The sequence below is a fragment of the Fringilla coelebs genome, assembly GCF_963513975.1.
Source record: "Fringilla coelebs genome assembly, chromosome: 6".
Classification (NCBI taxonomy): Eukaryota; Metazoa; Chordata; class Aves; order Passeriformes; family Fringillidae; genus Fringilla; species Fringilla coelebs.
In genome coordinates this window covers 44,074,373-44,086,213 of record NC_140034.1, presented here as the reverse complement: position 1 = coordinate 44,086,213, position 11,841 = coordinate 44,074,373, and positions in this window count along the sequence as shown.

Below are 11,841 nucleotides of genomic sequence, written 5' to 3'. Positions count from 1 at the left end.
AGGAAGATTGTTTTCTGACTGGGAAAACTTATTAAAGTGCACTGGTTTCCCAGTAGGAGTGTTAATAATCCTCTCACCCTCTTGCACTTCTAATTAAAGCTTTCAAATCTGTGCCATATGGAGCAGTGAGGAGGTGGGCAAGCAGAACCTTTATTGGTCCCTTGGCACGAGGAAACAGTCTCCCCAGTTACTTCAAGCTGTGCTCCTCATGGAAGGTCAAGTCTCACTTGGACAGATACTTTCAAAAAACCTTTGAGAAATGCAAAGCTAAACTGTGTGTAAAATATTAGTTGCCTTTCCTTTCCTCAAGTTTAACTCTATACTGTACTGATATTTGTCATTTGTGCTTGGGACTCTTGGAGGAAAAACCCCATTAACATAAAGACACTGAGATTTTAGGGACATTCAGAGTTGGGTCAGTATTTTGGGTTCACTTCTAGCAGCACTATGCAGACACTGAGCTTTCATCAGCAGCTTTTCCTTTCTCCAACTCACAAATGCTTTCTGCCAGCACTGAGCATATGCAGAACGTAGGGAAATAAAATCTAGAGGAGGCAGCACTTCACCAGGTCACTAAGTACATGAGATGTGGGAGTCGAGAAACAGGATTGTCCTGGTGATGTTAACAGAGGTGAAACCAAGATCAATTTCAAATCACTTTTTCAGGGATTGGAATTTGGAAAACAATAACTGGGACTGAGAAGTCCAAGATTAAAAAAACGAAAAGGAAAAAAAAAAAGAAAATCAAGAATTTTAAATCCATTCAATATCTATTTCCTGAGGCATCCCCTGGGTTTGAATCCATATCAGCTTGAAATACAGCAAGATACAGCTGGAGGTTGCAGGATATTCCATTTTTGTTTGTCTTAAAAGGAAATGGAGATGAAACCAAGAGACAACAGAAGTATCAATATGAAGTGTATAAAAAGTGCTTAGCAACAATTTGTAGGCAAACATGAGAGCCTAACTTGTTATCTACACATGTAGGGCATGTTAAACAATAGCACCACCTCCTACACTGTGTATGCGAGAGCTGTCACCATCAATTACCCATACATGACAATTTTTACTTTTCATAACCTGGGTGGAGAGAGCTTCATCTTATTTACAAATCAAATAATAAGCCTGTGTACTTCAAAGCATTTTTTTCTCTCAGTCTATCTCTCTTTGGTTCGTTTTTTTTTTTTTGACTGTCTGTGCTAGCCTTGCTTGCTTTTGCAAATTCAATAATTTCATTTTTTTAGCTTAATTTGCTACATTTCACTTCCTGTACCATCATTTTGTAGTTCATATGACAAGGATCAGGCCACCAGATGAGAAGAGCACTTTCACTTTGCTCCTAAGACCATTTCTCCCCCTTACCTGATAGTTGTTTGTAGCCCTTTGCTCTATGCTCTTCACACCACCTCCACACCCTGGGTGAAAATCTGAGATCAGTGGTACCATCACAAATCTGCGATGCAGTTGTACCTTTTCTTAGGTTAACATTTATCTTATAGAAATGGATTGTAATACTTCATGAATTTGCTTTCTACCTGGTCTCTCACAAAATTTCTTGGGAGATAAACCTGCGATATATGTGTGTCACCACTTGGTTGCTGAGCAGCAGCTAAACCTGCTTTTAAAAGCTTTTGAAAGATAAAACTGTACTTAAAAGCATTCTGTATAAATTGAGAGAGTGGTTTACATTGGGGTGCAGTATAAATGGTCTTCCACTGTCACATCTTTCAGCACGTGGAAATCATGCAAGTTTCTGTTTCCACCCTGCAGAAGTTTGCAGTGTTGTAGGTACTTGTCATTCAGCATTACAATAGCACAAAGTTGGAATAGAAGCCAGCCAACATTTACTCTGTTTTACAAACCTTTGCCTAAGACAAATACAAAGGACTGTTTGAAATTACAGTTCTTGCCAAGGACAGATGCAACCAACCAAAGAGAGTCTTTCTACCAGACCTAAGCAAACGGAGAAAATGAAGAGATGAATTTTTATGTAAATTGCTATTTAAACAAAAAGCATTTCTGATTGCTCTTTTATTTTGTGTTTCAGAGGCTGAGCGATCATATTTTTAGATGTATCCTTTAAGTTAGCAGCTGCTGAACTGGTAGCACCATGTGTATAGATTTTTATTGTACCATAATTTTTCGTTTGTATAAAGCTCTAGATAGGAAAGTATATTGTATTTATACAGTCAGATGCAAATCACAACGTCAAAGGGTTGGCATGAGCACTCCCAATATTTTCTGCACAAAATTAGAGCAACTTGCTCTAAAAACTTCCTGAGAAACAGTATGTAGGCTGTTGAACTACATAGACATTAAAATGTTTAGTTACATTTTCATGTTTCTTTCTGCAGCACATTGCATAATTCCTGCTTGCTTCTCACAGCATCGTCTTCAATGTCTACGTGTGGAAACAAATCCAAGTTAGATATTTCACTATTGCCATTGTAAATCTCAGCTTGGAGACAATGTATTCACAAAATGGTTCTAAAGACTGTTTCTATTTTTGTGAATATGATATAAATTCAAATAAAACACTCATGAAAGAATATATTTGATTAATGTTTATCTTCACTTTTTTGTCTTGTGATTGGAAGTGACTAATGTGAATTCTTTCAGTACTGAAGAATGTTTTAATATTTATGAAAGAACTGCTGTAACTACAACAAAATCCAATAGCTTAAATTCACTAATATGTTGAATGCCCCATCTATTGTGAAGATACTCGGTTTCCAAACCTGTTTTATGTCTCACAGGCCTCACCGAAATAATGGATTATGTCAACACAGCTAGATTGCCTTTCTTGTTTGGCTGCTAAACTTAACAAAGGCCTGACTTCAGCACTGATTTAACTTCAAGGTATTTTGAAGTGTGTGCAAGGGCTAGGCTGATTAAGGATGCCATTACTCAAAACGAGCGTTTCCTTTACTGAGTCAAAGCAGCTAACACGAAGAAATCCTGTCCTTCACGTTGTTTTTCCATCTAAGTGGTGGCTATAAAAAGGGGACATCTCTCCTGATTTACTCCACAGCTCGAGGTAAAAAAGTGAAAATGCCTACAATTAAAAGCAAGTCAAGGCAGACTCCTGTGGCATTTGCAGTTTGGTGCTGTGGCTGTGCCAGCTGGGTGCGATGGTGCCGTGTGCCCGCAGCCCCCGTGGTGCCCTGCTGGGTGTCCCGGGCTGGCAGCGCGAGGTGGTGCAGAGCAGCCAGTCTGACACAGAGAGCACAGCCTGCTGCTGTGCCAGCACTTCTAGAGTTGGGCTGGAATCTCAGTCAGGAGCTTCACTGCAAGAGGACAAGCCACACTATCACGCTCTATCATCTGCAAATGTGCATAATTTTAAGTGAGAGGTTCCCCTGCCGTTGAAATGATGCATATGGGTGTTTGAGGATGGTGGCTCTAGAAGTGTTCAGTCTATATTGAATCAGCCTATATTTGAACTGTAATTTCAAAGGGGCTCCAATATTACGTCCACATAGATAGGAGAATGGGTCTGAATTTTGAATCCAATTACAAACCCCATGTTTAGCATGCAAAATCAGTGTCCTAAGAATGATCATAGTTTGAGAACTTGGGAGTCCCAAAATAGGTTTCAAAAGGAATTGGAGCTAGATTTCAGGCAAGTCCAGACTGAGATTTAAATAAGCACAGCTCGTTTTCCAGTAAGTGATTGGGACTTTTATTTCAACCAAGCTGAGGCCAATATTTGAGACAAACACAGATGAGAATATTGTTTGGAAACATGCAAACAAGTGCACACCTAATAAACTCCCCCTACACCCCCCATTAAAAAAAAAAAAAAAAAAGGCAAACCAAAACTCTTTGGTTATCACTTAAAATTGAGGAAAACTGCAGCTTTCAGCTTCAGTCTAAGGCCACATGAAATAAAAATTCAAGGCAATATTCAGTTTAAAAATCGTATGTAAATTGAGAATAAATAAGAGGAGTGCTGTAAACAGAGTCTGCCAACATCTTAACATGATAAAAATTTGGGTGCATATCTGCATCAAGGACAAGTGAGAATTGCTTCAGGTGAGTGAAATCTGGTACTAGCCAAAAAAAAAAGGTGATTAAGAGATACCGATACCAATAGCTTCCAATAAATGGGTTAGTTACAATAATTTGAAAGATAGGTTATCTATCTGGATTTTCAGTATTTGCTCCCTTGCTGATGAAGATTTGCACAATGCAGTCTAAGTCCTAAACTTCATGCAAGCCAAGAATTTTCTCCAACAACCACCCCTTCCCCAGATATTTAACTTCTTCCATCACCTTGGTGTTAAAGAAAATAATAGGGAAAGAAGCAAAGCAGGAAGAAGTGACTGGGTTGATGACCAGGTCTTAATGTACCAAAAGTTCTCTGTGGAAATGCAAAGGCTGTATGTGCAAAAATATTTAATAATATGCAAGTCAGCCTATTTATAGTCTTTCCATCACATGTTGGTTGCAAAAATTTAACATAAATTAGTGTTTACAAGTTTAATTATAACTTTTAGAAGAACAAGAAATTATGGCAATATTCCTGTGTGTACTGCATCATCTTGTGTACCTAAAAAAATTTAATTATGAAAAATGACTGAAGCATTATTTCTGCTGAAGAATTTCTGCTGAAGGATTTCTCCCCTCTGTATTCAGTATAGTGTGATACCCTCTGTGCTTTCATCTTAGTTTGAAATTCAACAATAAGATTGTTGTCCTTCTTCATTCCCTCAACACGGGGAATGAAGAAGGAGATGGATGATCCGGTATTGTTTTAGCAGGTATTTCAAAGCAAGTAGGCAAACTGCAGCTTCCTCTTTCTAAATATTTGGTTCCTTGTTTAGCATTTATACTGTCCCTGGGAACAAGATGTGAAGTTGGGGATAAATACCAGTATCAGTGACACATCTTGTGAATTTTACAGAGGAGCCTCCCTGTCCCTCTGTAGGAGTGGTGAAGAGACCTTCAGAGCGTGAAGATTGTGAAAACCCCCTTCTTATACCTGAGTATGTTGAGAGGCTGAATACAACACCTTAAAACCTGTTTTCTAAAGCTCCTGCCTGTGTTTTGAAAGCTTTGGACAATAATGAAGCCTTCAGCATTGTGTGGCAAGGGGATTATTGTACTTCACAGCTCACTGCGCGGGATGGCCTCAGAGCAACCAGAGGTGAGGAGAAGTGCTGTGTTTGAATCCCTGCTGCAGCCTCTGAACTCTGCAGGGCTGGCTCTGGACTGAGGTCTAGTGCCACTGTGCACTTTCATCTGCATTTCTCAGAGGTGCCGAGGCAAAGAGGGGCTGGAGACTTTTAAGTATGCATTGCAAATGCTTTTGTGAGTGCTGCAGAAAGGTCAGGGGGTTACTGGCACTGCTCAAGTTCCTGGAGGTGATGCTGACATGAGGATGCTAAGACACTGCTGCCAGCTGGAAAAGTGGTCTGGGAGAAGGGGACTGTCCCTTCTTCAAGTCTTGCTAGTTTTGCTTTCTATTTGTCAGCTTCTGTCTCCATTTTTTCCTCACCTCGCTTTCCCAAGCGGTGTGGTAACACCACTGGCTGTACCCATGGAAACTGCTCTTTCCCTGGAAGGGGATATAAAGTGTTTGCCTCCTGAGTCGGCTTTCATGGGCTAAGACCAAACCCTCTGGCTCTAGTTCACATCTTTATAGGCTGTTAATTTGCCAAAGTGGGGAAATTCAAAAGTGCAACCCAAATCTGACCAGGGGCTCTCTTAGGGAGTCACTGAATTTTGGAGAGGATGGAGGCTCACAGCACAGGTCTGATCTTGCCCAGCCTCCCGTGGACTGTGGTACTTCTCAACACAGTCATCACCAGAAGCCTGTGCCTAAACACTGACAGAAGGAGAAACAATATTCACCACCAAATACTCATAGACTGGAATCTTACGCTGTCTAAGATCCCTGTATTTTCAAAGAAAGCTTAAATAGACATACAATTAATTAAAAAAAAAAAAAAAAGAGGACACATCACCTTGGATTTCATCCTGCTCATAGCAGATAGAATCATAATGTCTCAGGTAATTAGCTTTGCCCGAGATGATGATCGCTCATTTTAGGAGTATATAAAATCTATGAGTTGTGATGTGAGGCAACCTGCAACTCTCCATGCATCCTTCTAGAATTCCCTCTGTACTCCTATATCTCTCTCTAAATCGTACCTCCTCTCCTAGGGAAAGGCTCCCCAGAGCTTATCAGATTCAATTATTACTGTTTCATATCAATGTTCTCATGTGAAATCAGAATACAAATAAGCCAAGACTACCTCCATATCCCCAAACAATTACAAATGCCGATGATTCACCAGTTATTCATGCCAAACCAATATTTTTCAGTATTTTATAGTTCATGAGTGAAACATTTCAGCATGTACAGACTGAAATCACTGGCATGCCAGGAGGCATTTCATGGGGAAGGTCACTCTGCATGGGGACAACACATGGCATACCCAGCAGCTGCCACATTTGCCTTATGGACACTTTTTATTTTTTCCAGTAGGTTTGGAGGTGAAGGGTTAATAAAAATTATATTTACTTTCAAGAAAGTTTAGCGTTAGATGATAAAGCTAATCCAATTTTTTACTTTGCTGCCTCTGTATGACACACACATGCACTTTGCCCTCCTACTTCCCCAGACTTTTCATCTGATGTAATTTTTAAATACACATACAATGAAAAATTATGTGGTGGTGTTAAAACCTTTTTTTTTTTTTCTGGTGTGTAGAAAGAATTTAATTCACTATGCATGGATAACCCATTTGTTTATACTCAGGTTAAGAACAAAGCCAGCTAATAAGCTTTGCTGTCACCTTAAATAAATGGTTTCACAAGATAATAACTCCATGCAGCTACGCCCAAGGGTCATCAGCATGTTTAAAGACTCTTTATGTTTCAGAAAAAGAAGTCACACTGTAAAAGCCAGCAACACTGTGGGAGAGCTATTAAAAACTGGTATTATGTTTGGATATCAAGAGTTACTGGGAACCTGTGGCCACAGAGGCTTTAAGCAGATCCCCCACCCCAAAAAGGGTGTACACCAGCAAGCCTTTCCTCAGCTAGGGGAAGGCAAGGCTGGAAATTGAGCCTTATCACAAACATATGTCCCAGCTCATCCCCCATGTGAAACACCTTGAGCTTGATTGCAGATAATAGTCATAGCCTGTTCAGGCTGACTTGAAATCCTGCTGAAAGGGCAGCTCTGGCTCCCTGGTCTTGTTCCTCTGTGCCTGTTTGTTGCCTGGTGTTCATACTAGCACTGCCAGATCCAGAAGTTATTCTGAAATGAAAAAGGGTAAGTCTTTTTGTTAGATCTCCATAGGCTGAGGCTACAGGATCATTAGTCCCAACTCAAGGGAGCAATTGGAAAGCTGCAGTCAGAGGAACAGGAGTGGGAGATGACTTTCTACCCCTTTAGCAACTCTTTCTGTTAGATCAGTGTAAGCCAGTTTGTGAAACCTCCAGTGATCACCTGCTTCATGGAGCAACTTCCTGTGCATGTGTGTGAGAGCCTAGGAAGTGTATAAAGATCTAAGTTAGCAACACTTTTCTTCTAATTTTGTTAATGTTAATGAGATAATTTTGTGTTTTATTTTTATGATGCTGTTTCTCTGGCCTTAAGCATGTTTTTGTGTGCTTAGCAAAGCACAAATCTCCAGGGTGTAGTGAGATTGGGGCATGAAACTCTTTTAACACTAACTGTGGCAATCCAGGGGCATTGCAAACTTCATCTGCTGAGCAACACTGCCAAGTTCTCTGGGGAGTCTGTAAGACAGGGTATTTGTTTGAGAAAGAGACCTCCTACTAGTGAGTGTCCTCACAGGGTGGTGAGGAAGTCACATGAGTTGCAGGGAGAGAAATCCTGAGAGAAGCTCTGACCTCCATGCCTGAGGAGTGAGGGAAGAGAAGGAGTCAAAACTACTGATGGCTTGGGGGTATGTTGGTGTTTTTTATTTGCATCACCAAGATAAAGAGCAATAAGTGGTGGAATATAATTTTTAAAAGAGAAACTGCAATGATGAATTTTGGGAATAACTTCTTGACTGTGCACCTTGTCCTTCTGAAGGGCAGGCTGAGTAACTGGAGGTGCTTGGTCTGCAGAGTTGCTCCCTGCTCACTGTGCTGCAGTACACAATCAGAATGAAAAACTATTATAACTGCTATGACTGAAATTGCAGTGTGATGCATCGAGTCCTTTTGAACTCTGGATGCTGCATTTGCCTGTTAATATCTGAGAACAATTACCTCATCTCTCCTAAGAGAAGTGGTTGAGGCTCCATCACTGAGCACCAGCAGGGCCTGGTTTTCAGAGGCAGTGAGCAATCACCTATCCATGAAAAACCAAGATGGAAAATAAACTGCAGATAACAAACTGGTGCCAGCAGGATAGGATAGCTGTGACCTGTTATGTATTTTTTCAGCTTTAAAGTTTTGGGATTGCACTACTTGTGCTCATGTGATAGGCTAGTAAATGTAATGTTTTTTGAAGAAATACCCTGTAATCAACCCACACAGCTCAGTTCCCACATCTTCTTTCCTCAGCCCATTGAAAATGCTCAGCTGAAAAAAAACCCTAAGAAACCACAAGTGGAGTGGATCATCACACCCCTGCAAAGGCTTGGTTGCAGAAAATTAATTTCTTTTGGCCAGATTATTCTTAGGCTTACACATCTGCCCAAAGGAGTGAAGCAGAAAAATGCATCTCCTACCTAATGCTGAGCAGCAACTACACATTTGGTTTTGGATGTGGTGTCCAGGCCAGACATCTGTTCTGGACACACAAGCATGGGCACAGAGGTGATGTGGAGACAGCACTGCTGCTCTGCCTCAGGCGGTGGACATGGAGAGATGGGAACTGCCCTGCGGGGAGTAAATGCTGCTGCTTCCTTCCAGGAAAAGTTAGGAAAGGAAATATGACCCCAAGTAAGTTTATGGGTTTATTTGGAGCAAGACAGCTACAAGTATCCTTTTATATCCTGCTTGAGGCACTAAGAGGTCAATGGTCCAAGTGTTTGGGTAGCAGGAGGTGGATCCCTTTACAGCTGGGGAGGCCAAGAGGCTGCAGGAACAGTGCCCATCCTCCTTTTCCTGCTCTGTCCCGGTGAAAAGGCAGGAACGTGCCTTTCTCAGTGCTATCCCTTTCCACTGCAATGGAGAGGGACAGCATTGAGAGTTCAGGCTTTACTATCTTGAGATGATCTGGAGTATGCTGGTCTTTATCTACCAAATGCAATAAAGCATAAATCCTAGCTATGGCCTGGATCGTACCTGGATGTGGAAATGTACCCATGACCCGTGTGTCACCTGTGTTCATACATGAGTGGGTTCCCAGGGAAATTGTCCTATATATTGGAGTCCAAACTTGCCAATCACTTCAGGATGTGTCCTCTCATTTTCTCACTGGCAAAGGCTGATTTTTTTTCTTCTGGCTATTGTTTTGAGGTAATGGAGTTGGAGGCTTTATTCTTCTTTCCTTTAGTGTAACTGTAAATGTGTTTCTCATAAATTCTGCTTTTGATAAACAGGGTGATGTGCTCATACCTCTGTGATGTGCTATGTGCTTACTTATTAAAGGGCTTTGTTGTGTGCACAGGAATAGAAAAAGAACTGTTTTGGTTTCAGCCACTTGGAGGGATCTTGTAGTGGATGGTGCCCACCATTCCAGACAGAGACTCTGCAGTTCATCACTGTGCCATGTTGTATCAAGACACAAATCTTCCTCAGTGTTCCAGGTGATTGCAGCTGAAGCACAAAGCTGGCTTATGACAAATGTCTGTGTGGGAGATGCAGCTGCAACACCTATTACTGCTGAATTATTTCTGGAGTGTGATATGTTTGAAAAGACCATTTCTGCAATGCCTTTTGCTTTATTATACAGCTTTATTTTCTGCTATAATGTGGGGAAAGCAATAGTTTGCCACAGGGACCCAGTATAACCCACAGATGAGACAGCTTGGGTAATGGTTTCTGGAGTTTTTTTCTCATAAATTTTTAACTCTGCTTTGGGCCTGTCAGTTTTATTTCACCATGTAGAAACTATAACCTAGGTACTGAGTATGGTATGAAAGTGGAAAATTTCTGCTAGTAAGGTTTTTCTTGATGCGTGTCTCAGGGAAAAAAATAGGAAAGAAATACTAGGTTCTTAAATTAATCACAATGTTTTTTGTGTTGGGTTGGTTTCATGCCTATTTTTTATCCAGAAGGCATGTTGCAAATAAGTAAAAGCAACCATGACTTATGACTTCTAAAATTTTAACATACTATTTTAAAAAAATATCTTGAAGTTTTTAAAAAAATATACTACAAAATAAAAAAAAAAAAGCTATTTTTTAGTTTGGAATAGATTTTTTTTAGGTTTTTTTTTTTCATTTTCTTTGTACCCATCTGACTAGTGAGAGCCTTTTGAAACTTTTCCCCTGGAAATTTCATTGGACTCCCGATCAGCATGCCCACAAAAATTAAGATCAGAAAAAAGAAATGACACCTCAGAATGGAACACTTAAAGAATATGAACTGAATGTTTCACATCAGCAGGTTCTTTCCAAAATATGTTCAAATGGTTTAGGAAGGTGTTTGAGGTGATCTTTGAGTTAACAGTGTGTTCAAAGAAGAAAATCAGAGCGATGGTAAACAGAAACTGTACTGTAAAGGGCATGGTGAGGAGAAGAGGACCAAGTCAAATGTAGGTCAGAAAGTGTAACTGCAGCTTCTCCAAAATTGCTACCCATACTCTATTTGCAAAACACGTGTAAAGCCACAGTGCATTTCCAAGCACAATCCCAACCACTTTTATGCTGTGCTAGTGAGATAGGCTGACATTTCTTTATAAACAGGAAAGAGAACATGTTGGGTTTACTGTGCTAGGCTTTTGACTGCTTCATAGATACTTCCACAAACAAAGTATGAAAACAGGATCCTAATGAAATTACTCTAAACTGTGCTCAAACTAGTTGCAAAATTTGACTCAAGGAGTGGCTATTAGTGATTCACTGTCAAACTGAGTTGAATTAAATGTGACTCCACTGTGATCTTTCATGGGCCAAGTACTATTCAGTATTTTCATTAATGACTTTGCTTATGAAAAAACAGAGTCAGTTTGCTGAGTTTGTAGGTCATGCCAGCCAGCCCTTTGAAGGAAAGGGTGAAAATTCAGGGCAACCATGATAGACTAGAGAAGTGATAAGTAAATAAGTAAAAGGCCATTCCAGACAAACAAAAGCAAGAGCAGTGGCTCAATGTGTTGCACAAATATTCAAGTTGCACAAAGCTGAGGTGGTAAATGACTTATTGGATGGTTGTTTTGTAAAAAGAAGGAATGCAGTGTTGCAGTGGATCGCCGGTTATAAACAAGTTGGCAGTGCCATGCTGCTGTGAAAAAAATAGATGAGAATGTATAAATAGGTGTGACAGCTGTGAGATAACAACACTGCCCTTCCAGCCTACTCAGCAGAAGTGGGACTAGCTTTAGATACAGCAACGTGTTCAGCTTTGGACACTGTACTTCTTTTAAAGTTAAAATAAAAATAAAAACCCAAAAAAACCCAGTTGCCTGGTAGTGCAGCAAGTAGGACTGGAGAGCTAATAAAGATGTTTTATGAAGAAAGCTTGGAAAACCAGGGTTATTTTACAGAAGGATGGTAGCAGTCTTCAAACATATAGAAAGTTGTGAGAGAAAAAGAGATGAATCTTTCCCCATTACTAGTGAGACAAAAAGAGAAATAACAAGCCAAAATTATAATGAATGGAATTTGGGTTACATGTGCACAAGAGATTTGCAATAGTGTGGATAGGAATCCCAACAGCAGACATTTGTAAGAACAAGTTAGACCAACATCTTAGGGAATTACATAA